We start from the raw sequence: 26,596 nt of genomic DNA, 5'->3' as shown, positions 1-26,596 counted from the left end.
ATTCTAAGGATGGAACCCATCGTTGTGTTTCAAAACCCAGGCCAAAAATACCTCCTTAAAGGATGTTTTGTCACTGTCACTTCACTGCAGGTGCACCAAGAGGCTCTATGCTTGTGTGCATAAGTTCTGTGTACACATGGCCTGGATGGCCTTATCCTGCCATAACAGAATTATGTCTCTGCATGGTCATCTCCCACTTTAGACTTGAGCTCCTTAAGAGTGAAGCCACACCTTCTCTCCCTTTGTGTCCCCAGCATCCTGCCCAGTGCCTGGCACATATTAGACCATCAAGAGCTTATTGGATGAGTACATTAAAGAATTAAAACTGCTAAAGAAACCAGACTCACCACTGTGTTACACTTCAGATATATACATAAATGTCAGAGAAAATGCAAGGACATATAAACATTTCAAAATAAATGCCTCTATTACAAGGCTAAATGTACCTTCTGTAAAATCTGGCTGTTAAACTGATACAGATTTCCTATAAGTTGTAATGTCATTAACAAACATTTTACATTTGATAGAAAATTAAGTGATAATCATGCAAATGTGCAATTTTAAATTTTTAAATTTAATTATCCAAAAACATTCAGAGAAGAGGGCAGAAGAGTGTTTAATATTCCTTCTTTAGAGATTTGATAGCTGAGAATGAAAGTGGATATGTGGATATCCAAATTCCACCTCTGACCCCCTATTAAGATGCTTACACATATGCTAGTAGGAAATTTTAAGTTAAAACAAAATGTCAAGATGATGATATTTAAGGGGATAAAGATGAGTTTGCCTGATTTTTTTCCCTCTGCTTTCATGGATGTGCCTTACCTGCTCCAAAGGTGAGAAATATTCCCATGAAAAGGATAACTTTTTTAATTATAAAAAAGTAAATGTAAATAGAAATACGTCATTATTAATAGATGAAGATCTTATCACATTTCTCTCTGCTGCTTCACATCTATCTGTCCATCTATCGATCCATAGAGAGAGAGATCTGTTATAACAGATGTGTATACTTCAGTCAAAGATATTTTTCAGCCAGTTTCTTCTTTTATCTCTCCACTGTCTTTAGTAATTGGGGCAACGGAGATATAATCTCACTTCAAGTCGTAAACCTAAGTCATAACTACTAAACTTGTTAAGTGAAACCAAGGGAATTTAGAAAAGGAATTATAACCTTTATTTAATACTTGCTGTGCAGAATAACTGAGATAAACTCTTTACATGTGGTATCTCATTTAATATAAACCATGTTTTCCGGTTCCTTACTAGCAGCTACAGCAAATAGCCGCATGTACTTTGTAACATGAATTTAGTGCCGTGCTGATTTATAGCAAAACAAGAGGAATGAAAGGCCAATCTTTGCTTTAACTGACAGGACAAAAATATCCTGTATGACCCTCGAAGTTTCAGATGTATCTGCCTTCATGAGTTTGGTTCACACTTGCAGTAACCGTCTCATTTAAACTGGGGATGAAATGCCACTGAATCCATTTTGGCTTCCTGTGTCTGGACCGTATTATGTCACATCTTAAACGGTGTGTAAACTGTTTTTAAACAATGTGTAAAAATACTTTTGTTTATATGGATCCAATTTTCAGAGTTTAGAAAGCCTCAAATCTAGACACCACATTCTTCCTAGGATGTAAAGTATATTGCTCAAGAACATTTATTAAGCATCCTTTGCATTGGGAGAATTATTTAGGGATGTGGGAGCTTGAATGAATATGAACACAGAATAAGAACAAGACAGTTTCTTATCAGTCTATGTCAAGCACTAGTACAAACATACATGAAGGAACAAACTAGCAAGATCAAGTAGAAAAAACTGAGACTGCCAAGTGAATGCATAACAGAACCAGTTACAAAGAATCATGACATCTTTCTTCACCATAATTATCAATTTGGTAAAAGAAAAGCTGTCCAGAAATGTATTTCAGTATCAGCTTAATCTTCTCTACACTTTGGGAAGGCAGTTTTATTATGCCGTTGTCATTGTTTTTTGCTGTTTAATAACCCATTCTCTAGGAAACTCGTAATGAAATCAGTTCTGACTCCCTCCTCCTTCCTATACCGCCCCACAACCTCTTGCAATGTTAGCACTAGTCTAAAGGAAGATAATTATTTACAAGGTAGAGAAAATTAGTTTATGTTACTCCCAGATCTTGTTACACTGTGAATTCATCTAGTGAATACAGCTTCTAGAATTTTAACTTCAACATTTTATATTATCAATTCAGACAAAAAATTAAATTTCTTTTGAATATCTCATTTTAATAAGTTAGATGTTTTCTGCCAATTTTTCTCCAGGGTATACAGACCTAATTTAATAATGAAAATAATAACAAAATCAGATTCCTAGACAGAAAGCCATTTTCATTTACAGATTTAAAATTTTGGTTGAGATTATTTACAAGCATAGAAGAGTGATGCCTGTTGCCCAGGTTCCATATCGAATCATGTGTATTCTGAAGATGGTATGCAGAAAATAGTCTCTTAGGAGAATTCTGCTCGTATTCTGCCAGCATTCTCCTGCCTGCCAAGCTTCCATGTCTACCTGAGAGTTTCCTGTAATGTCAAATTTTGGACTTCACAGGAGATAGTCCCAAAGATGACATATATTGTAAAACCACATGTTAGGATAGACAAGCCTGAAGACCTCCGAACTTGAATGTGAAATATGGCACACTTTTTGGAGGAAGAAGGTTGAGTTCAAGCCCAGGCTCCCAGTCTCACTGCCATTGTGGTTTGGGGCACATCCCTTAACTTTTCTGGCTTTCAATTTACACATCTACCCTACCTCCTAGATGATGGGCTTGTTTATCAAATAAAATGATGTGAAGTTATGAACAAAATAATTTACACATGTTCAAGGGGTTAAGAGAGAACATGGTATATTTCTTCTTTATTTCCTTTAGTTTTTAATCACTCAGCAAAATATTACTAGAGAGTCTTCTAAGTTCCAATGAAAAACACTAGAGACTCAAAGAGAAAGTGATAGGGTCCCTGCCTGAAGTAGTAACAAAGTGACATGATCTGACTTTGGTTTATAAGGATCACTTTGGCTACTGTGCTGAGAACACATGATACGGATGTAGAGTGGAAGCAGACCCCTGATTTACAGACCATTGTATCCTTTCAGGCAAATAAGGATGGTGTCTTGGATGAGGGTGGTAGCAGTAGAAGTGGTGAGAATTCAATCAAGATGAGGACTGGTAAACTGAGTCTGCAACTATGGCAGGAAGAGAACTGGTGTCTTTGTGGCAGAGGCAAAGTACAGTCAAAGCAAGGGGAGTAAGAGTTACATAACATAAAATAAACCTTTCATAGAACATACTGTAGAGATTGGGAGGGAAGTCAATGGGAGAAGGAAGAGTAAGCAGGAGAGCCCCAGGTTTGGAGAGGCTTGCTTTTGGGGCAACGGATAAAGGCCTAACAGACATAAATACACAAAATGTACCCGAGATTAGATCCACAGGGTTGTCTCAGAATAGAATTCAACCCCTGTTAGGTAGGGAGAGAATCTTCTGTCTTCACCATTAATGCAAAGCCAGCTGCTATCCGTCTGGCTTGGGGACTAAGATAAACACAGTGGAACTGAAGAGGTCTGAGCCGGAGTAAAAGAATCCTCACCTCTGAATAGAGTTTTTTGCCAGGTAGTTGAGAAGGAGGTGGGGTATATACAATTACACCTATTATTGTTTGAGTGCCTACTCCATTTCTACCACATTTAATCCTCACAACAAAAGCCGGAAAGATAGATGCTATCATCCCCTTCTGAGGATGAGGAAAGTATGGCACAGAGGAATTAAAGAACATACCCACCCATCTTCACGCAGTCCGCAGTGACGGAACTTGGACTCGACTCTCCCTCCCTTTCCATAACACATCACAGGGTCATGGAGACGCATCTCTTTTCAGAACATGAAAAGTTGGGATTACTTGGAAACACATCAGGAATAGCAGGAGACAGGACTAAAATAGCGTGTATGAGAAACAGAACTGAATTGGGGTCAGTGGTGGTTTCCAGCCTTCCAACCGCATCGTCGTAGCCCCCGCGGGTTTAGCCACTGGTTGTCAGAGGCTCCCAGACTGCTCTCAGGGACCTGTGAGAAAATTGCAGAGTAACACTTATCTCTTAAGTTTGGAATCCAAAAGAAGTTATTATTTTAGATGACTTTCCAAGTGTTTGTAAAAGTGAATAGTTTTCTTTAATTAAGACGATCATAATAGGCTCGTACCTCTTCCAGATTCTCACCCTTTCGAGTCTGACAGGAATAAAAAAAAAAAAAATGTTGCCACGCATCACCTTCACCAGTAGTTCTTTACTTTTACAAGCAGCTGTGCACACCATGGGGCTCAGGAAACAGAGAACTATTGCCAAGCACAGATTGGACCTGTGAACCCGGAATATTCAAAACCATGAATAATGAATCCAGACTCAAAGGACTTTTTTTTTTTTTTGGCTAGGATTTCAGTCTTTGAGAATGTATTCTCCAGACTGCTTAGGGACATATTGCTTATTATATATTTTTACCTTGGTTCAAACCTTTGTCCCTGAAGGCTATCCCCCTTACAATTTCACACAAGGATGATGTCACTTTGATGATGAGCTCCAAGAATCAAGACGCCAGAAATGTGGCAGTTTTATTTTTGCTCAATGCATAGCTCCAGCCCAACCAGCCGCTCGGAAGGGGCGTATTTGTTTCCTTGTTTGTTTTACTTTTTGAGATGCTCTGCTTTATTACGTGTATTCGCATGTAATTCTCAGAACATAATGAGCTACTATATTTAACTTCAAATGGCTTCATGTACTGAGGATTCTTAATATTTGATGACTGAGATTCGAATGGTATTAAAGGGATTCACTAAGTGTGGAGCCCCAGTGTTTGGTTTCCTTCATTTTTCTGTTTGGTCAATGTAATGAGGACTGTGAAAATCAGTAAAGCAAAAACAAACAAACAAACAAAACCCATAATATTTACATTGAAAAAAATAAACTATGGCCACAAAAAATGAAGACATAAGTAGACTTGGGTGTTAATTATCAAGTGTCCAGATTTGAGGGGACAGTTTTGATTTCCAATACTCCATGCCATTGTTTCCATTTTGTCAAATCAGACCGTTAAAATATACATTCTAGTTTTGAATTCAGACAATATAGATGTAGTACAAGTAAAAAGAGATGTAATCTGGAATCAGATGAGTTAAATTCTGAGTTAGGCCCTGCTGCTGATTTCTGTGTGACCTTGGAAAGGGAACTTAACATTTCTAAGCTTAATATAGCCTTATCCATGAAGTGATACATTTGTCTAGATGACCTCCAAAATCTCATCCGATTCTAAAATCTTATCTATATGTAATACTTCATGCGAAAATACTACACAGATACTATTTCAAAGATTAAAAAAATGTAACCCATTATTTTAGAACATAACGTGTCCAACTTTTACTGGTTTGCTTTTCCATAATATATGATTTTCATTCCAGTCAATTTGTGACTCTTTTTCAAGTTAAGTCTTGAATTGTTTCTGCTATGTAATATAGTTTCAGAATTTTCAACATACAGTGCACAAAGTATGATGAAATGCTCTACAACAAAATGTATAAAAGAAAGACAATATTCCTCAGACATGGATAGTTATGAATCTCATCCAAGTAGACAGGTAAAATAAACTTAGGGAGAAGAAAACTGACATTTAAAATTGGTAGAGATACAAGCATTTTTGCAGCAATAACATCTTATACTTCCACAGCAATCTGTCTCCTTTTCTTTCTTCCAAACACATGAAAAAAGGCATTTCAAGTTACTGATTAACTTCAACATGCTGATCTTTGATTCTGTCTAAGGTCCATGAAAATTGACTAGATTTCCTTCTACCAGAGAGGAAAACTAAAAAATTGAACACATTTTTTAAATGCTTAGATTTTCTATTGTTTTAATAGATCAGCCCAAATCTCATGTTGTTGAACTATATTTTTATTTGTTCCTTTTCCCAAAGAAACTAGAACTTCTAAAGGGGTTATTTTCCTAAATATTAAGCCACATTTCATTATCAGAATAAACTAAATTTTCGTGTGTTATCCTCTTTCTCCTGATATTTTCCACTGTAGAATGAGGGGGCTAGGATTGTGGGCAATTGATTCTGTATCCACCAGTGTTCTTATCTATTGTTGGCCTTGGTGATGGATGGAGATAAAGGGGAAAAAACTAAGCAGAGAGTCGCTTTGGCTAAAAATGAAAAAACTTTGATAGGGGAATCAAAATGAATATACCAAGTAAAAATGAGTTATCATATATCCTTCACAATGTAAAAGAGACAAAAACATGAGGGGGTATAGACAATATCTATTATTATCATACAACTACTCTGTAAGAGGCAGCATGGCTCAATTTAGAGCAATGCAAAAATGAAGAAGACAGCCCTTTTCTCAACAGTTTATGGGATCAAATCCACAAACACTGATTTAAGGCATAATGTGGCTTAGTGCTATGATAAAGGTACAACACTCTGTGAGAGAGGGATTGCTGATATTGGAACCATCCTTGGGATTAAGAGGACCATGACAAGTATGGACAGGAAGAAGGAACAAAAGCACCAGTGCAGTCTATGAAGAGAGCCATGTCTGAGGAAAGGCACATGATGCTATTCTATGTAGGAGGCATGGGAAAGAAAGTAGGTAAGGCAAGAGCACCATTGAAAAGGAAGGGCTATTTATACTGTATGTAATGGGAAGCAGCCTAAAAGATTTTCGAGCAAAAGGAAAAGTGAGACATCATTAGATCAGTACTTAATTAGGACAAATGGGTTGAGAGCAACGTGCAGCAAGCCTTGGAGTGGGGAAGATGGAAGGCAAGGAGATCTGGTAGAAGGCTGTTTCACTGGGGTCATGAGTACACTGGGAAACAAAGACACATTATTGCTTCCCAGCCTTTACCAGCTCAGGAGAAAAGTCAATCTTCTACATGTCAGGTATGGCATCAGATACAGAATATACAGGAACAAAAGTTAAGGTCCCTTCCTCAATCTAGTTGGAAAGCTGTGGGTTGATCTTGTTTGTTTGTTTGTTTGTTTGTTTGTTTGTTTGTCTGTTTGTTTGTTTAAGGGCCTGTCTTTTAGCGTGATCAATTGCTAATGATTTGCAGAGCTCCATCCCTCATCTTTCTGCCCAGCAGAGACTCATATCTCTTACTGACTAATAGACATGTCCACATGGGTGTTCCACAAACTTGTTAAAAGGACAGACACATCCAAGTTCAAATTCACCCTCATCTCTGCTAACCTCCTTTTCTTACGATCTTTCATAATTCTCTCAGTCTCCGTAGCCAAAAATTCCCAGAATACCTACTATTTCTTTTTCACTCTGGGACTCTGAATCTAAACCATTAACAAGTCCTGCCAAGTCTTGCTTGGAAACTTCTCATGAGTCTGTCCCTTTCTGTCCTTCCCAAGCTAGAGTCTTTCCTTGCTCAGATCTGCATCAGCTCTCACCTGGATGATTATGTTGGTTTTCTATCTGATCTTACTGCAGTCTCCTCCTCAAGGCTGTCCTCCACACAGCTCACAAAGGTATTCTCCTTTAAAAAAATCTATCCCCATCATTCATCTGCTTCAAATTCCAGATATTTACATATACCTGAAAAAGCTCCTGAGTCTGGCATGAAAGGACATTTTAAATGTGACTGAAATGCAGTTTTTTTCCAGCCATTCCTTGGACTCCAAGCTCCAGCCATGTCGAACTTATCACCATTGCCATCATAGAAGGTTGTCTTTCCATGGCGGTCGCACATGCTGTTCGCTCTGCTTCAAATGTCCCCCCCCCCACTTTTTTTTCTAAGCCTGGATACCTTTTCATCCTTCAGGAACAGCATCAAAAATCAGTTTTTCTCCCTAACACTGCCTGAGAAAATTAGTTTCTCCCTATATCCACAGAGCACATTGTTTCTACCTTTCTTCTATAATTACTCCCATTCTATTGTAACTTTATCTGTTTATATATCAGACCTCTTCAAATAGACAACAAAATTCTCAAGCATATGGGCTGGATTTTATCGCTTTTTTATCTCCTAGGTCTCAAATTAGCCTGCTAAACGGCACATGTTCAATAAATGTTTGTAGAATGAATGACTGATTATCACCATCACTGTTGAATACTGTACAAATAAGCAATGACCTATTAGGAATAATCACAATGTAGACCAGGACTTCGCACAATACACAATAGAGAAGAGATAAGAAATAAATCTCATGGAGATTTAGAGATTCATCTGCAAGGCATGTTTTATAGAAAACAACTGTATCCTTGTTAGCAACGAGGATTTGATAGCAAAAAATCAACTAACGTGCTTTAGGTAGTGTGAAATCAAGAGTCTGGTTGTGGAGAAGAAATTAAGGCTAGTTATTCCAGCCCTGGGTGTCTCCTTTGTGGACATGGTAATTGAAGCTTTGGAACAGGATAGGTATATCAAGGGATCAGGTGTAGGGAGAGAAGAGTACATACATAATCCATGTTGACATTCAGATTCTTCCTGGAGATGCCACAGTCAAAACATTTCTGTTTCTGAATATGGTTGTAGTGCTATGTTTTAGTTTCTGCTTAATTCTGTTATGTTATGTCATTGATATTCTCTAATTTGTATGCAATCAAGGAGAAAGCCGTTTAAGAGTAAGAATGCTTTCGGCTGATTAAAAGCCCCAGCTTTTCTGGGTATTTTGTTCAAATAAAAGATAAAGTTGGAGGCAACATCAAAATGCTCTGCCTTCCCTGTTTTATGCACTTCTTTTCCCATTCACTTGAGCATGTAATAATGCATATCCCAATTACCTGCCAATTCTTGAAATGGTTTTCCTGATAAAGTTAAACTGACATCTTGGCATGCTTGGTAAAATTACAACAATAGTCATCTTAAATTCAACATGTTACTCATAATATTTATTCATTATACTATTTATAAAGAATGGGTTATAAGATAGATTGAGAGAGAAAAAATGCCAGAATCTCAAAAAGGCAAAGCACTTCCACTCTAGCAGAACTCTTCATGCATTGTGTTCCCAATTATCTAACACAGATTTAAAACAGTTCTGTGCAGTTATATGCTCCAAAGTGCGATGGGTCTTATGTATAATGAAACTTGGAAAGAGCTCAAATGCTAGGGAAATGGAAGAAAGAACATTGCCCCTTTTTTAATCTCCATTATTCAGCATCAATTAATCATATTGTGTGGGATGGTAAGGTTGCTTGGTTGATTAGCTTAATAGTGTGTTGGTTTTTCCCATAAAGAAAGTTAGAGGATCCGGAATTTTATAGATCTCAGTAGCCCCATTGTCAGAAATCTGGGGATCAAGGATTCTAGGGTCTAAGAATCATCTTTGTGTCGTTCCTTCCTTTATTCTTAGTAGGTAGCCCAAGACCAGCAATTGATTCTTTTTGAAGTGAATAAATGGTCTGTGATTTCACCTCATCTGTGGAATTTAAGAAACAAAACAGATGAACATAGGGAGGGGAAGAAAAAATAAGATAAAACAGGGGCGGTTAAGTGTCTCAGTCACTTAGGCATTTGACTTCAGCTCAGGTCATGATCTCTGGGTAGCGAGCCTACCCCGCGGGGAGTCTGCTTCTCCCTCTCTCTCTCCCCTCTCCCACCCACGGCCTCATTTTCTCTCTCAAATAAATAAATAAATAAGTAAAATCTTTTAAAACATAAGGTTAAAAACAGAGAAGGAGGCAAACCATAAGAGACTCTTTACTACAGGAAACAAACTGAGGGTTGTTGTAGGGGAGGTGGGTGGGAGGATGGAGTAATTGGGTGATGGACATTAAGGAGCACTGACTGTTATATGAAACTGATGAATCACTAAATTCTACCCTTGAAACTAATAATACAGTATATGTTAACTAAATTGAATTTATTTTTTAAAAAGATTTTATTTATTTATTTGAGAGACAGAGCATGTGGGGGACAGAGGAAGAAGGAGAAGCAGACTCCCCGCTGAGCAGGGAGCCCAACGCAAAGCTCCATCCCAGGACCCTGAGATCATGACCTGAGCTGAAGGCAGATACTTAACCAACTGAGCCACCCAGGTGCCCCTAAATTGAATTTAAATAAATTTTTTTTAATTAATAAATGGTCAAACCTCTTTTACATTTCGCTTTTATGGATGGTCAATAGAAATGTTGATTATATCATCTTATCATTAAGTCATTAGTGCATATACATTCTAAATTATTGGGAATTGCATCAGGTAGGTTGAGAGTATTTATGGGAACATGATACCACACCTATGAGGGATGCCTTATCTAGGGTGAAAGGGCAAAGTTACTGGGGAAGATTTTGCTTTTGGGAGAAAACATACATGAGGAGGGGCAATAGGAAGGGTGGCTAACTTTTTAGCTGTTTATTACCTAAGGTCCTCTCTTTCTTCTTAAATAAATGGGTTTGCATAAGAGACAAGACACTTGAGGTTTCATATCCCTACTCCACGAGTGGTGAACATAGGAAAGCTAAAACAAGAGAAATGTGTGGCTATGCATAATATAGAATTGGTGACTACAGGTCACACTCAGGTGGCTATGGAGGCCCACGAAACAGTTATTCTCAGCTGGACCCACTGCAGCCGTGGCAGCAACACAGAAGCAAAGCTCCAAAGCTGGAAGGAAACAGAGAAAGTTGACTAAGACTAACTTAGCTTGATATTGATGTAGCTCAGAGTCGACTGCCCAACCCAAAAGTGGTGGGAAATGACTGCCCTGAACTTTTCAGACCATAAGGAAGTTTGTCTTCCATTTCTATCCCCCCCACGTCAGGTATCTGAGAAGGCCTTACTGGACCCCAGAAACAGTTCGAGGTCAGGATCTTCAGCCCTTAACATAGCAGTGTCCCTCACCATTATTTGAAAACTGTCTTGTCGTATTAGGGAAGATCTAGAGGAGTTCCCAGCAAATTCCAGAGTAAATGAATAAAAAGCCTATTAACTATGCTCAGATACATAAGCTGTCACAGGAGCCTAAAGAATTAGGGAGGAGTTCTCAGTAGATTTTGATAGTTCTACCCATAAACTTCCATATATTATTTGTAGCATGTGTGGTTCCATCAACCGCATACAAAGTAATGCTTTATAATGGAAGAATCCAATTGTATGTTGTTTAAACTGTGATATAAGGGAACTGAGCTATTTATAATTCTTTTGTTCACTCATAAAAATAAGTCAACTTTCCTCCCCTNGTAATGCTTTATAATGGAAGAATCCAATTGTATGTTGTTTAAACTGTGATATAAGGGAACTGAGCTATTTATTTATTTATTTATTTATTTATTTATTTATTTTGGGGGGGGTAGAATATAGTATCTTTANGTCTTCCACCAAAAACATCCCAGACAGCCATTAAGCCACTTCAAATTTGCAAAGCACCACACATACAAAAAAAAAAAAAAAATTCCAGATGTTTTCAGAAAGAAAAAGGGTGGGGTAATGTGTGCTTGTTTCTTTCTTTTCTTAGATTATTCGATTCAAAGTACTTTTTTTTTGTTTATTAAATAACTAGGATTAGCTGTTTCTTTTCTAAATCTTACAGACCAAGAATGCTATTTCTAAAAAAAGGAATTCGTTTTTATTAAATTCAATCATTGATTCATTCTACTATTGTTCAGTTCCTGGTCTATGCCAGGCACTGTGCTAGATTCTTGGATTATTTTAAGGAACAAGACCAACATGATCACTGTTCTCATGAAGTAAGATATTTTCCCTTTTAGTTTGTTTCAGTAAATTTCACGTCCTGTAAAAATTTACACATTATTTTTTTAGCCAATCAAATTTTCTATTCAAGTGAATGTCAAATCTTTCCAAGTTTATCTTAAAATTTAATGCACTTAGAATCAAAATTAGTCTGTTTCATAATTGTCAGTTGATTATAAAGCTCTTTTGGAAGAAAAACTTCTTGCTCTAACTAACTAAGCTATTTTGAAAAGGTAGAATAGTGGAAATAGCCCTGCAGATAGCAAAACACAACATGAAGTTCCAGGAGTTACGGAATTGTGGTCATGGTGCAGGTTCTGATGACTAGATAAGGATACAGGAATAAAGATTCCAGAAATAGACTCATGTACTCTTTTAAAAGATAGGGGAATTCAGATGCTTGCTTCTTCCTATGCAACTTACCAAAACATCTAAAAACTAAAACCACAAACAATTTTTTTAAGATTTTATTTATTTATTTGTCAGAGAGACAGAGAGGGTAGAAGCAGGGGGAACAACAGGCAGAGGGAGACGCAGGCTCCCCGCTGAGCAAGGAGCCCCATGCGGGACTTGAGCCCAAGATGCTGGGATCATGACCTGAGCTGAAGGCAGACACTTAAACGACTGAGCCACCCAGTCATCCCCAAAACCATTAACTATTTTTTTAAAGCCTAAAAATTAAGAGAATTTGCCCCAAATCCAAAGAGAAGGCCAAAAGTTAACTTTGCTGCCCTCCAGATTATAAAGTATAAATTTCCCTGAAAGACAATTAGAGTGTCCCAAGAAGCTAACCAACAGCTTTTTTCTTCATCGTAACTGCATTGGGAGCAGAGGCGGGGAAGGAAGAAGATGTGGGTCAAATCTATATTGCAAGGGTGAGAGACATAAAACAGTAACTGGAATACCTCTGTAGACATTTATTATCCCTCTCCCCTTACCCTGCTAATTCCAACACTAGAGAATAGCCTTGACGTGTGGTGAGGTAACAGGACGAACGGAAGCAGCAAGCAGAATTAATTGAGCAGAGATGAATCACCAAATCTATGCCCTGTGACCTGTAGGGCTGCACAGTAGACCTTAGTGACCTAACCAGGTGATCCATTTCAAGATGTGAGTTCCTAAAGCTAAGGGGTGATGGACTCTCACACAGAGTAGACTTTGGGCAGGAAATTCTGAAACAATGAACCCAAATGGGCACTGCCAGTTTCCCAAGATCATGCTCCCCTGAGTTAATAGTATCAGCAGGTAAAACTGCCTCTTTTCAAATTAAAATTGACTCAATTCGAGTATAGAACCAAGTCATATAAACTGGGCCTAACAACCGTTACAAAATGGAATGCTAGTGTTACAAACCATAAGAATGTAAAAATAATACAAGAAACAAAAAATAGAGAAATACAAATGTGGAAGGAAGCATAATTATGCTAATTTCTTCATTTTTATATTCAAGAATCAATGATGCCCTCTAAAGCCGATATATCAAGGAAATTAGGTTTAAGTAAATTATTAGTTTCATAGAAGTGACACTGAAGGAAACTGATGTAACTAAACTAAACATAAAGCATACTGTGGAGCAGCATTTTTTTTTAATTACAGTATAATTGACATACAATATCCTATTTCAGTTGTACATCATAGTGATTTGATATTTTTATACATTATAAAATGATACCCACAATTAGTCTAGTTACCATCTGTCACCATATAAATTATTACAATATTATTGACTATATTCTCTATGCTGAATAATACATCGCATGTGTTATTTATTTTATAACTGAAAGTTTATACCTCTTAATCCCCTCCACCTATTTCCTCCCACCCCCAAACCCCTCCCCGCTCTGGAAACTAACAGTTTGTCTCCTATGTCTGTGAGCTGGTTTCTCTTCTGTTTTGTTCATTCATTCGTTTTGTTTTAGATTCCTCATATTAGTAAAATCATACAGTATTTGTCTTTCTCTGTCTGACTTACTTCACTTAGCATAACACCCTCTAGGTCCATCCATGTTTTCACAAATAGCAAGATTTCATTTTTTGATGGCTGAGTAATATTCCATTGTATATACAGACGACATCTTTATCCATTCATGTCTCAGCGGACACTTAGATTTCTTCCACACTCTGCCCATTATAAATAATGCTGCAGTGAATATAAGCATGCATATGTTTCTCCAAATGGATGTTTTCATTTTCCTCAGATAAACACCCAGAGGTGGAATTGCTGGATTGTAGGGTGGTTCTATTTCTAATTTTTTGAAGAAACTCCATTCTTTTTTCCACATGCAGTTTACATTCTTTCATCTCCTTGGTTAAATTTATTCCTAGGTATTTTATCCTTTTTAATGCAATTGTAAATGAAATTGTTTCTTAATTTCTCTTTCTGATAGCTTATTTGTATAGAAATGCAACCACTTTCTCTGTTAATTTTGTATCGTTTAACTTTTTACCGAAGTCATGTATTAGTTCTAATAGTTTTTTGGTGGAGTCTTTAGGTTTTTTTATACATAGTATCATGTCATCTGCAAATAGTGATAGGTTTCCTTCTTCCTTTCCAATCTGAATGCCTCTTACTTCTCCCCACCCCACCCCACCCCCATTGCTGTGGCTAGGGAAGCAGCATGTTTCGTATGATCCAGTATAGGTTAAAATGATAAGTCTCGTAAGTTTACATATCCAGAAGAAGGATATACATCTATAGTTATTACTCCTGGGATATGGAAGGGAGAGAAATTTTTCACATTTTCTATTTTATTTACATTCTTCATCATCACTATTTTCATTTGGGAAAAAAAAAACAAAGCTTTTTAGGAATATCATGTATTTATTGAGGCCTTTCCTATAAAAATTATATTTATGCAGCTAACATCACACGAATAACATCATGATGTTTTAGGTCAGACTTGTTAGGTCATCTGGGTAGGCCATGCTGTTAATGGAGCCTACCCTAAAGTTTTGTTCCCTTGGTAGGTCAATTAGCTCTGCACAGAGGGAAAAATGACTTTTTTTGTGCATTATCTATTAGCCCAAGGGGCCAGGCTTTCAAGTCTTTACGTGAGTTTCATGGCAAGAGACGTCACGTGGATATTGCAGAGCACAGAAAATGGGAAAAAAACACAACTGAAATCATGTGAACCCAGAGGGTGGGGGCTGTTGGTGTCACTTTCACCTAAGAAGAATGACTCATCTCTTATTCTCTTTGAAATATCTACCTTTGATATTCCCAGACCACCGCATCTCTGAGGTTACAGTAAGTCAAAACAAAACAAAACTGCATTGAGTAAGAAACTCTTATTTTTTAGCACTCCCTTTCCATTTGCCTTATTGCTTTCTTCCACTTTCTGTGCCTCAGAGGATTTCTGTTTTTCGTTCTCGTAACGAATGGCCTCAAGAAACTGAGGCTGACCTAACCACTCTGTATTGCCTCAAAAAGGAATTCTAATTTTTTTCAATTATGGTGAAGAGCACCAACCATTTGGGGATTCTAGGCTGACAATTTTTTCAGGCCACAGTTTTACCCCTCACCTTTGCAGCAAGTAAAGCCTGTTTTTGGAGGCTTCTCTAACCTCAACCTACCATGTAAGCCCACAGCTTCATTCCAATCTGCATAGATCATTGTCAACTTATAACCAGAATCATGGAAGGAATTTGAGCAGCTTGTTGGATTATTTATATTGAATATAAGGAAGAGCTGGGGTTATACATTCCAGTACATTGCTATACATGATGTGCTAGGTAAAATTCTAAACAAGTCATTTAGAATTCTGGGTATTGGTTTTATCACTGGAAAGAATGTCTAGTATATAGATACATTGTAATGAGAAACAAGATCTTACAGCATCTTCCATGTTTCTTTCACAACATGGTTTCAGTGTTTCTGTCAGCAGCTAGTAATTTTCCAGTTGTCTTAGTTTTGTGGAAGGCATTTTACACTTTGAGAATGCTAGTGGTGTGTGTAGGGCAACTTTTCCTCACAAAAAAATTCTATTTTCCAACATTTAATATTCTGATACCAAGAAAAATAAATAAATAAGTTCTCAGGAATTTGTGACATAGTTTTTACTTTTAGAAATCCCTGGCTATTTCTTGCATATTCTCTCCTGGAAAATATGGAAGAAATATATGTGATAAATAAAATAATTCTCAAGATATTTTGTCAGATATTCTGGCTGTTAACTAGATAATTAATATAAAACCATAAATTTCCATAGAAAACTACTTCACACGTGAAAGAGCTGAGAGGGAATTCATTATCAATGATCATATTTATTTTTGAAACTCTACTTCCTGTCAATATTGGGTAAGACTTCTTGCCACAGAGGATTTTGAGTAGGGCAGACATACACTCTGGTTGCTGGAAGAGTCCTGGTTGGCTTATGCTCATTATTCCCGTGTAACTATTGATAGCATCCCTTTTCACGTTCACAGTTTGAAAGGATTATATGATTGTTCTGATTTCAATAGGTTGATAGCTCCTTTTCACATCTTTCTCTTCATTGTGTCTCTTGATGTACACTTCCCCGAGAAAGTACAAATAAACGAAGAATGCAAATACACTATCCTTATCGACCCTGGTCCTTCACCCAGGGCATCTGGTAAGGCTCAGTCAGGGCTACCATGCCACCCAGTTCTCAAGGGTGCCATTCACATAATCTGTCTCAACAGCGGCCCCCACCCCTTTTCTTGTAGCTATCCTGTTAGGGGAAACATGTATTTACACAGATTCAGCTAAATTAAATAACTCTTAGCTCTATATATCTTTCTTTCTCTTACATGCTGCTGTGCCCAAACCCTCAACGCAATTTCACACAACAGTTTTTATCTCTTTGTAACTAGTCCCATTTCCTAAAAGAAAATTCCTTCTCAAATACCATGTTACTGGTAGAAGCTGGTGTTACATGAAAAAGTCTGGTGTTTGTTTTTGACTATTTTTTATTCTGATTTTCAGGATACCTAATGCAATACTACCTGAAAAGAGCGAAAAGAGTTCTTTCTGTGAAAACACACGTGAATTTTTTTAAAAGACTAGATAAAGTTGAGTTGCTGAAAACTAGTACTGTTGAATGAAGTGCGGGCAAGATAACTAAACTACTAGTTTACAAAACTCTAGGAGGGTCTACTATTGTTACTTTGCCAATTTCTTCAGTTTTTCACTCCACTTTAAGAAATACAAACATTAAACTATACATCATGCATTATGTATGTGGCTTATGTGAGAAAAATAATACAAAGCAAAGGCCTTGGCTTATATGAAAAGATCAGTGAAAAGGTATAAAATATTGTGTTTTAAATTAAAATATTAAAAGGTATTTTTAAATATAACCACATTTTTATTTGGTTAATAAACCAACTTCCAGACCAGGCTGCATTGGATGAAAGAACTTTAATTGATCATAAAAATCATTTATTTGTGTATCTGCTCCCCCCTTACTAGAATTTGAGCTCCTCGAGAGAAAATAATCATATATTGTTCTTATTATTCCTTGTTCTCCAGCACCTATGAAATGCCTGGGCCTTTAATAACTGTTTCCTCTTAAAAATTTTCAATGGATCCCCCTTTGGATAAATAACATACTGTCAAATTCTTTGTTCTTACATTCAAATTTCCCACATGAAATTTTTATTAAACTCCATAAATCCAAATGGAAGCCTCTAAGCAAACTGTTTTGCCTGCTTTCCTTAAAACACACACACACACACACACACACACACACACCTATCTATGTATCTGTCTATGTATCTGTCTACCTATCTGTCCTCATGTGGTTCTTCTACTTGGAATTCCCTCTCATCAATTTCACTATCCTACCAACTAGAACCCTAGATGAGACAATTGCTCAGTATGAAGTGTTTCTCCTCTGAAATGATTTTCCTGACCCCCTCTAACTGATCTGTTCATTAGCTATTTACACATTTTGGTATTGAAGAACAAGTCATGATAAGTCAGCTCCTGTGTAAAATTTGGCGACTGGCTAAAGACACAAACATTGGACTCAAGGAGCTGACTTAGCTCCGAGCTAAATGCAGGGGCTCAGAAATGCCACTGAGCAGCTGAGACACAGCATCTGGCAGCATTGTAAGTTGAATCATGCTTCAGACAATAGCCAGCCCAGGATTTCCAAAAGCCCAGAGCACAGGAAAGGCAAAAACAGGCAAAGGAGCACAATCATGAACCTGGGTGGAAAGCGGCCATCATCCCTGAGCTGTGTTGTGAGCTCGCAGAGCCCAACAAGAAGTCACACACTGGGCAGGCTATGGGCCCATGCGATAGGTGTGACCTTTCTTCTCCCAATCTTAGCTTGACAGAGTTACCAGCCAACTTTGATGTTCGGAGAACAATGCAAAAGCCAAGTCAAAATAGGCTCTCTATGCCAGTGAGCTAGCAGACAGTCAGGTCTTTGAGGTGACAGAGACACTTAGTGGGGTCCCAAAGGAACACTGGATTGCAAGTCTGGAGACCCAACAGAAATAATAATTTATTATGAGAGCCCAAGAAAGCAACTAGATCATCAAGTCCTGTGTCTGGAGTAGTGACCATTTTCAACAAGGAAGGATGGGGGATGGAGAAGGAAGACTGAAGCTATAGATACTTCCTACAGTGAAAATGCTCAAGAAACGGTTGGATCATAACTTGGATGGAAGGTACACAGACAGCAAGGTTTGATGACCTTGGAAGAGATGTAGACAGAGCAAAGAATAGCCTCACAGTTAAAAACACTTTAACTTGGAAACTAATCGATATTATTTTGTAGTGTAGCTAACCTAGAGATTAATGGGCCAGTCTCCTAAAATAGATTTTAAAAGACACCAAGTTTTAGAATCTTTGAACAGGTGTTGGTGGCAAGCACTTGGGTGGAGAGAAGCATGATTCTGTTGAGCCAAACACTTCTTGAGAAGTTTCTTCATTCACCATAATAATAAAGAAAAAATTGTCAGTTACTAAGTCTGCATATTTTAGGACCACGTACCTGGATACCTAGAGAATGTATTAGTTTCTATGACTTGATAAAAACCAAAGTCAACCACTCTTCAGATTTGTTAGTTATTAAGAACCTGAAGGCAGTCTTTCTAAACTCTGTTGTGTTGGTGTTTGAGTATTTTTCATTCTTTGTTTTATAATATTGTCATGTTCCCCAAAATTTTAACACAATTTTTACACATGCAACAAAAACCTCTCTTTCTCTTACATAAAATATTACCTGGTTTGGGGCATTTTTTAAAGAGCTACAAACCAATTTGACTTATTTGGTCAAAGAATTGGAAAAAAAATTAAGTATGTCAATACTATAGTCTGATTCTAATGTTTTTTGTTTGCTTGCTTGTTTTGTTATATCTGTTTCTTAGTAGGCTGTGACAAATAATAATGTAATAATTGGGGGCACTCATTATGTACAAGAACTTATGCTGGGCACTTTATTTACATTATTTAATCTAATCTACACAAAATCTTGTCAAATATGTACTCTTATATTGCTGTTTTGAAAATAAGGAAGTTAAGATTCATTAAGTGAAGTAATTTGCCCAAGAGGCACATAGTAAGAGGTGATGCTGGCATTTTTAACCTCAGTCCCAATTTTTTAAGTTGCACATTTAATGACTACAGTGTGTGTATGGTGTGTGTGTGTGTGTGTGTGTGTGTGTGTAAGATTCTAATATTGTCTCTCAATTCTTCAGTCCTTTATGCAATTATTTTTTCTTGTACAGAACTTTATTGAACATTTATTGCATTGACTAATGTACAAAGTATTCAGTAGGATTCAGAAAAGGCTAAAAATCAATCCCAGTGCTCAGAAGCTTATGGTAGACATTAAATATTGTTTAATTAAAATGACAGCTTTTTAAATGGAAAAAAAAATAAAAAGGACTGGGTGTTTGGCCCTCAAATTTAGCCTAGGAAATTCAGATGTTGCAGGAAGGAAATTAAGTGGCTCTCACTGTATTTCACAGAGAGTAACTTGAACAGTGTGAAGAAGAGAATCCAATATCTATTGAATACAAATGGGGTTTGTGTCATTATCCTTGGCTGTGAAACATATTGTGAATATGTTTGTCTATGTGGTAAGATTGTAAGTTCCTTAAGTGTTGAGACTCTTTTTATACTATTGTGCCACAAAGCCCAGTGCATGGTTGTGTCACTCAAGATTGTGTTTAATTGAATTGAGATAGGATCTCTTATCAGTATTTAGTGCTTTTTCATGAAATACTTGGGAAATTTCTCATCTTTCTTCCACAGCACTTAGGCCACTGCAAACATAGCCAAACTAGAATGTAACCACAATTCTCATTCCCAATGCAAAATAAAGCTCTGCCCCTTCTCTCTTTCTCAATGGCTTTCCTATGCTTTTTCTATATGACCCTTTTCCTGAATTATACCAGAACTGCCCCATTGCATTTGGAATTATTAATTCAAGTATTTTTTCTGACAACCCATTTTGATAGGAAAGTAGAAGCCAAAAAGATGTTTTGAATTTAGGAAGTCTCCCTTTAAACAAAAAGATAATCTCTTTAATATCGCTACCAAAACTGTTAATGTTAGCAAATTCTCAGACAAAATATGTATCTGTTTTTGAAAATCGCATTCACTTTTGTAGTACTCTATTTTTCTTTCTTTGCTAATTACATATAATTGGTGATAGATTGGCCACCAAGAGCTCAAATCCTTGAAGTACCATTATGTAGCACTCTGAATTGCCTATTTGCAAGATTATGTTACAAGGTTTGAGTCATTTCTCCATTGAGTTTTCAAAGATACACTTCAGACCGATTTTCCTGAAAAGAGAACATCTCTTTAATGTGTTTGCTTCCAGTAACTGAAACTTGTAGGTTCACATTATTACTGTAAAAAAAAAAAAAGTATATTTTCATGTTTCATACCTTTTGACCTAACCAACTAGGGTCTTGAATATGAGCATTTGTAATGTCTAAAATAGAATTAACTTCTTTGAATTTATAATAAGAACTGCCTTTTTTTTTCTTTTTCTTCATTCTGTAAATTCTTCCTCCTGTCTTTGGTTCATTGGGATTAGGCTTTAAAAATGTCTAATTCAAGAGAGGATGGGTGGGGAAATAGGTAAAGGGTCAACAGGTGCAAACTACCAGTTAGAAGATAAATAAGTCCTACTGACATAATCTACAGCACTGTGACTACAGTTAACAATATCGTATTGTATACTTTTAAAAGTTGCTAATAGAATAGATCTTAAAAGTTCTCATTGCAAAACAAAAAAAAATTGTGACTGTGTGAGGGGATGGATATTAATTAAACTTATTGTGGTAATCATTTCACAATATATACATAAATCAAATTATTATTTTGTACACATTAAACTAACAACATGTTACATGTTAATTATATCTCAATATAACTAGGGGAGAAGTGCTTAATTCAATGATGAGTCAATATCTGTGAAATACTTCTTACAAAGATACTGACAATTTATTTAATCACTTGTAGCAGAGTCGTACAGCAGGAATTATATTTACGATTTTTCGCCATAAACTCAGATAGTACAATAATTTGCCCTGAATTAAGATCCTTCTGATTTAAGAAAGTAACAGTTAAATAAGCATATGTCCTAGTGGAACAAAAAGTGAACAGGCTGTCACTTGATGTCAGGATGGACGGAGTCCTCTTTCTACTACTCACTCCATGGCTGGTCCTAAGGAATCAAAATGATATTTCCCTGCCCCATAATACTTTGTGCTGTTTATACTTACATAAGGTTTGTAAAGCAGAACAAAAGTGTTAATTAGTATTTTATTATTGGTAAAGAGGCAGATGCCAAATGTTTAGAAACTCTTGAAGACTGGCTTTAGATTCTAAGCTGTTGTGGGTTTTGTTCTAAAGCACAGGGTCAAATGAATTGTCAATGTGTTGTGTTGTACTTTGTTTTGTTTTCCATAATCCTATGCATAGTGAGCCTGCTGCTTCACAAGAAAAACAAAGTATAGTTTAAACCACCACTTCTTACCGCAAGCTCATTCATTCCCATTCTAGAATCAACACTTTACATTTTCCTTGTTAGAAAATTAGCAATGCAGCTCAGATCCCTGGGATTAGTGGATGAAGGAAAGAGATAATTTGTATAGATTACCCAATTTCCTGTGGGTGAATGGGAACACAAAGAGAGAGGAAGAATAGAGAAGGAAAATTCCAGAGTAGCCAGAGACAAATGGGCCACTCAACAGTGGTTGCCTGGAATGTAGGGAATGAAAGCCTGAGGTAATTGTTTGAAACTGAATCAGTCAATTGTTGAATACTATTTAAAAATATTTGAAATGTCCATAACCTCTAAGTAAAGTCAATGTTTTTATAACCAAGATAACCAGAGCAGTACAAAGCCATCACTTCTTCTAAAAACACTTCAAATATAAGTATTATAATGTCATTAAATATGTTGTGTAAACCCCCTATTGCAAATTTGTAAATGTCTTCTAAAATAGGAAGGAGGCTATAGTGGGTAATGAAATCAGATGAGACATTCTTTCTTGACAATTAGCTTCTTAGATTTTATCATGGTTCACTATCATGGTATAAACTTGAAGTTCTAGTTAATGAAATGGATCATAACAAAGAACAGAAAGAAAAGACAGAGAGAGAGAAAATGATTTCTTCAGTGTGACTATTTAATTCAGATGTCACATGAATCAACTTGCATCTCCTGTCATCTCAGGATCAGATATTACCTGTAAGACAACCGGAAGCCCAGTTTATCATATTTGGAGGCTGTTAATTCCCAATGACAGGTTCATATTTGACAGTTCTCTCCCACTGTTGTCATCTTAAAACCTCTACAACCTGGAGGAAAGATTCATCCTCTTACAACTAGCCCTTCACCTTTGATACAGACTTTCAAACTCAGCTAAGCACGTCCTCACTTTCTCTGCCCAGCAATGAGTTTCAGTGTCCAGATGCTTTTGTTTTAGTTGACTGTTCAGTTTTGTTATAAGGGACATATAGAGAGAGCTAAGTCCTATCTCTCTGACCATGTGGGGGTCAAGAAAGTTGCACAGGAAGGCCAAAGGAAGTTAATCCTTAATCGTACATGGTTACCAAAGCTTTATGTGTGTGTATGGGTCCAAGGACATTTTTGCTGAGTCAGAACCAGTCAATATTTTCGATATTTTTTTTCTTTACATGCTTGGCTATGAAGAAGGTCACACACCTTAGTGCCCATATTCCTGGCTGTACCTCTCTCAAACTTCGATCCTCGTGTTAGCTTTTCTGAAAACCTAGTAAATCTCAGCAGTAGATCCCAGTTGCCGTGGGAGAATGAGGTACTTCTCGTTTCACCCCAGATTTGGTCACACAGAATTTCATCTAACAACATTTTCTGATGCAGTCACACATTGCCAGTTGTTTTAATTATGAATTCATTAAGTTTGCTTAATTCAACAAAATGTATTTAGTGATTTCTTTCCATTCTGAGGGAATTTGCTGTCAGTCTGTGCCCCTCAGGAATTTACCCTCTAGATGACCACAGGGAGATGACTTTTAGAATATTTACACAGCAAAATAGAACCAAGGACAAAAAAATTCTAGGGCAGCTATGTCAAAGTCAAAGGAAGTTCACTGTCTAAATATAACAATAAAGGGTAAATGGGAAGGTAACTCTATAGTCATTTTCTGACATCAGCATATGCCTTATGATTTATTTTAGACTGGTTCTGGCTTTATAAAAAGCTCAACAGTCAAAGGGTTGGGCAGACTGCTTGAAGTTTGCAAGGCAGTAATAAACTCGAAAGAAGTTACTAGTAAGATGCTACACAGCCCAAAGTAACCCAAATATCCCAAACATGCAGCAATGGTGGTGCAATCATCCACCCAACCATGAATTCCTGAAGTCCCTCCAGATGCCACATAGCAACTTGGGTTTCTGAATCATCCAAGTAATCGCCAGATTCATACAGAAAATAGAAACTTCAACATGTCCTTAAACCTGAAAATCACTTAAGATTCAGAGGAAAATGAATGTCATTCAATTTACCCCTCAAAACCTGTGAATTAACCTCAAATGTTAGGGTAAGATTCCTAAAACTAAATTATTTTAGTAGCAAAGATTTTGTGGTTGACAGATTTTCAAACCTAAGGGGAAGTGCATTGAGAAAAGCAATTTTATAAGGGAACCCAGAAGAGTTCTTACAGGTATTTTTGTATTTGTTAACAAAGTTCTGTGGAAAGAGTAACAGTCATCTAGCAGATGATAAAACTAGGATTTAAAGCCAGAGTTGGACCATTTCAAAGCCCCTTCTCCAGCAGTGCTGATGGGAGTGCTGGTGGAAAGGGAAGGAGGAACTGCAAAATCTCCATTTACTTTCCACGATAGCTCCATACTCTTCTGGAGTTCCTCTCGTAAGCTTTTAAGAAACAATAATGACATGTCTCCATGTCTCCTTTCGAAGGTCTTTCTGCGTCCAGCCATTCAAGCTTTGCTTCTTCTGAGGCTCCATTTATGCATTGTTCAAAAGAGTCTCTGGGGATTGACTATCGGTAAAGCTGTTTTACAGATCGCCGGCCACCTCCTTTTGGTCAATGGGAAGAGCAGGGCGATACTGTAGCTCTCTGTCCCTGGAGCCTGACTGCTAGGCTAGGTCTGCCTTCTCTTTGGCAGCTGCATTTCCCTGCCATAATTAATTTTCTGCGACCTGGGGCAAGGGAAAGGGCATTGTAAAACCTTCTTTGCCAACAAGAGTCACTTCCTGCTCTACCCCAGATTTTCACATGACGTAGAATCATAACATCTCCTGTTTTTCACCATTATACATCTCACTGGCAGCTGTAGGGTATCGGCACTATCTGTAGTTATTTGATCCTAATAGCCCAGGCTGTCTGACATCCTATCAGGAATTATTATGAATTATAAGGGTCTTAAAATTTTTTTGTTGGGAGCGCCTCAGTGGTGCAGTCGTTAAGCGTCTGCCTTAGGCTCAGGGCGTGATCCCGGCTTTCTGGGATCGAGCCCCACGTCAGGCTCCTCCACTAGGAACCTGCTTCTTCCTCTCCCACTCCCCCTGCTTGTGTTCCCTCTCTCACTGGCTGCCTCTCTCTGTCTAATAAATAAATAAATAAATCTTTAAAAAATANTCCACTAGGAGCCTGCTTCTTCCTCTCCCACTCCCCCTGCTTGTGTTCCCTCTCTCACTGGCTGTCTCTCTCTGTCTAATAAATAAATAAATAAATCTTTAAAAAATAAAAAAAAAAGTTTTTGTTGGGAAATCGATGCTTGATTTTTACTATATGTGCTATTAATTCTTAAATCTTAAATCTGATGAGGGGAAATATCATTAAAAAGAAGTAGTGCTCCCTTCAAAACTCAATTTGCCAGANTGTTCCCTTCAAAACTCAATTTGCCAGCATTTTTTTTTTTTCCAACCTGGTCTTTTTCCAGGGTGGAGAGAGCAGACGTTCTCAAGCAATAGATTAAAATCTGCAATCTATGTACAATGATTCCCGAGTCACTTATCTCCAGCCCGATTTCTACCTTCGGCTCTCGATTTGCATTAGTATTTGCAAAGAGATAGTATCTCCTAGATACCCTCACTCATTCTTCAAACTAAGTATACCTAGAAATAAATTCCTAAACCAAAGATCTCTTTTACATTCTTTATCTCTTAATAGAACCCCATCTCACCGATTCATGTAAACCAGAAATCTAAGTGTTTAATAATCAGTCACTAAGTTCTATCCTGTCCTTTCTACCTCCTAAATCGCTTCCAGTCAAACCTCTTCCTAATTTCCCCTGCTACTCCTTTTGTTAGCAATATCATTATCGATAAACTAGTCATGCTGCCTGCCACACCCACCCAGACCTTTCCTATTTTCCACTTTTGTGAAAGAAGCATTAGGCCACTTCTCCAAGAAGGGCTGCCGATAAATGGACCAGAGCAGACGCGCCTGTGCCGAGTGTAGCCAGTGATTAATGAGGTCACTTAACACAGAACATTCTGTTCAAATGAGGCAGCAGCATCTAGCAGGTTATTTCCTGCCATAATTTGGATGTGGAGTATGGAAGGGATTGACCTATCCATAGAAAAAGGAGAGCAGAGCATACATGCTGAGTAAAGCCAAGAATTTCATGTTAGAAAAATAGAAGGGAAAGTTAGTCTTTGGAAGTGCTGAGTCGTAGACAGGTTGACAATCCCAAGTCTGGCACACAAGTGCACATAAATGAACATTGATTTTTATTAAGGAAATAAGTCTCTACACCTTGCAACCAGAAGGAGGTGGCTAACACAGATAGAGGGGTCAGGAGCATCCCTGCAGGCACAGTCCCTTAAAGGGGGTACAGATTTGTTTGTAGGGTTGAAGAAGATAAGACAGTCCTGTCCAGGATGGAGGAGCAAGCCATCTTTGTGCAGCAAAGATAGAGTGGATACTGGCCTGGCCAAAGCAAGGCTTTGGTGATTTCACTGTGGAGCCATTCCAAGGAAATAGGAAATGCAAGCAAAATTCTTCCTCCCTCTGCATCTTTCTTCCCATACTGCCCCCTTCTAGAAAGATAGGCACCAATTTGTTAAAAGCAGTTACTTTCAGAGGGTGGAAATATAAGAGACTTTTAGGATCTTTCAGATTACTTATTTTTTCTTTTTTCCCCAATAATGTACATGTCGTGGTTTGGGTATAATGAAATAAGAAAACAAAAATGAAAATAAATAAAATAAAATAAAATAAAATAAAATAAAATAAAATAAAATTCAAGAACACCAGAGTTGGATGACTGCCTCTCTTGTGATTAGACAGTTGCGATGGGGAAGCACAAGCTCTGGTCCCAGGTTGCCTGGCGGAGAGCAGATAAGGAGACACAGGGCCACCATATGACTTGGCTTCAGGATACCCTTTCTGTTTGTAACCGGTATTCTGAGACCAC

This window comes from Ailuropoda melanoleuca, chromosome 7 (genome assembly GCF_002007445.2).
Source record: "Ailuropoda melanoleuca isolate Jingjing chromosome 7, ASM200744v2, whole genome shotgun sequence".
NCBI classification, from domain to species: Eukaryota; Metazoa; Chordata; class Mammalia; order Carnivora; family Ursidae; genus Ailuropoda; species Ailuropoda melanoleuca.
Note: the sequence above shows the minus strand (reverse complement) of the source record.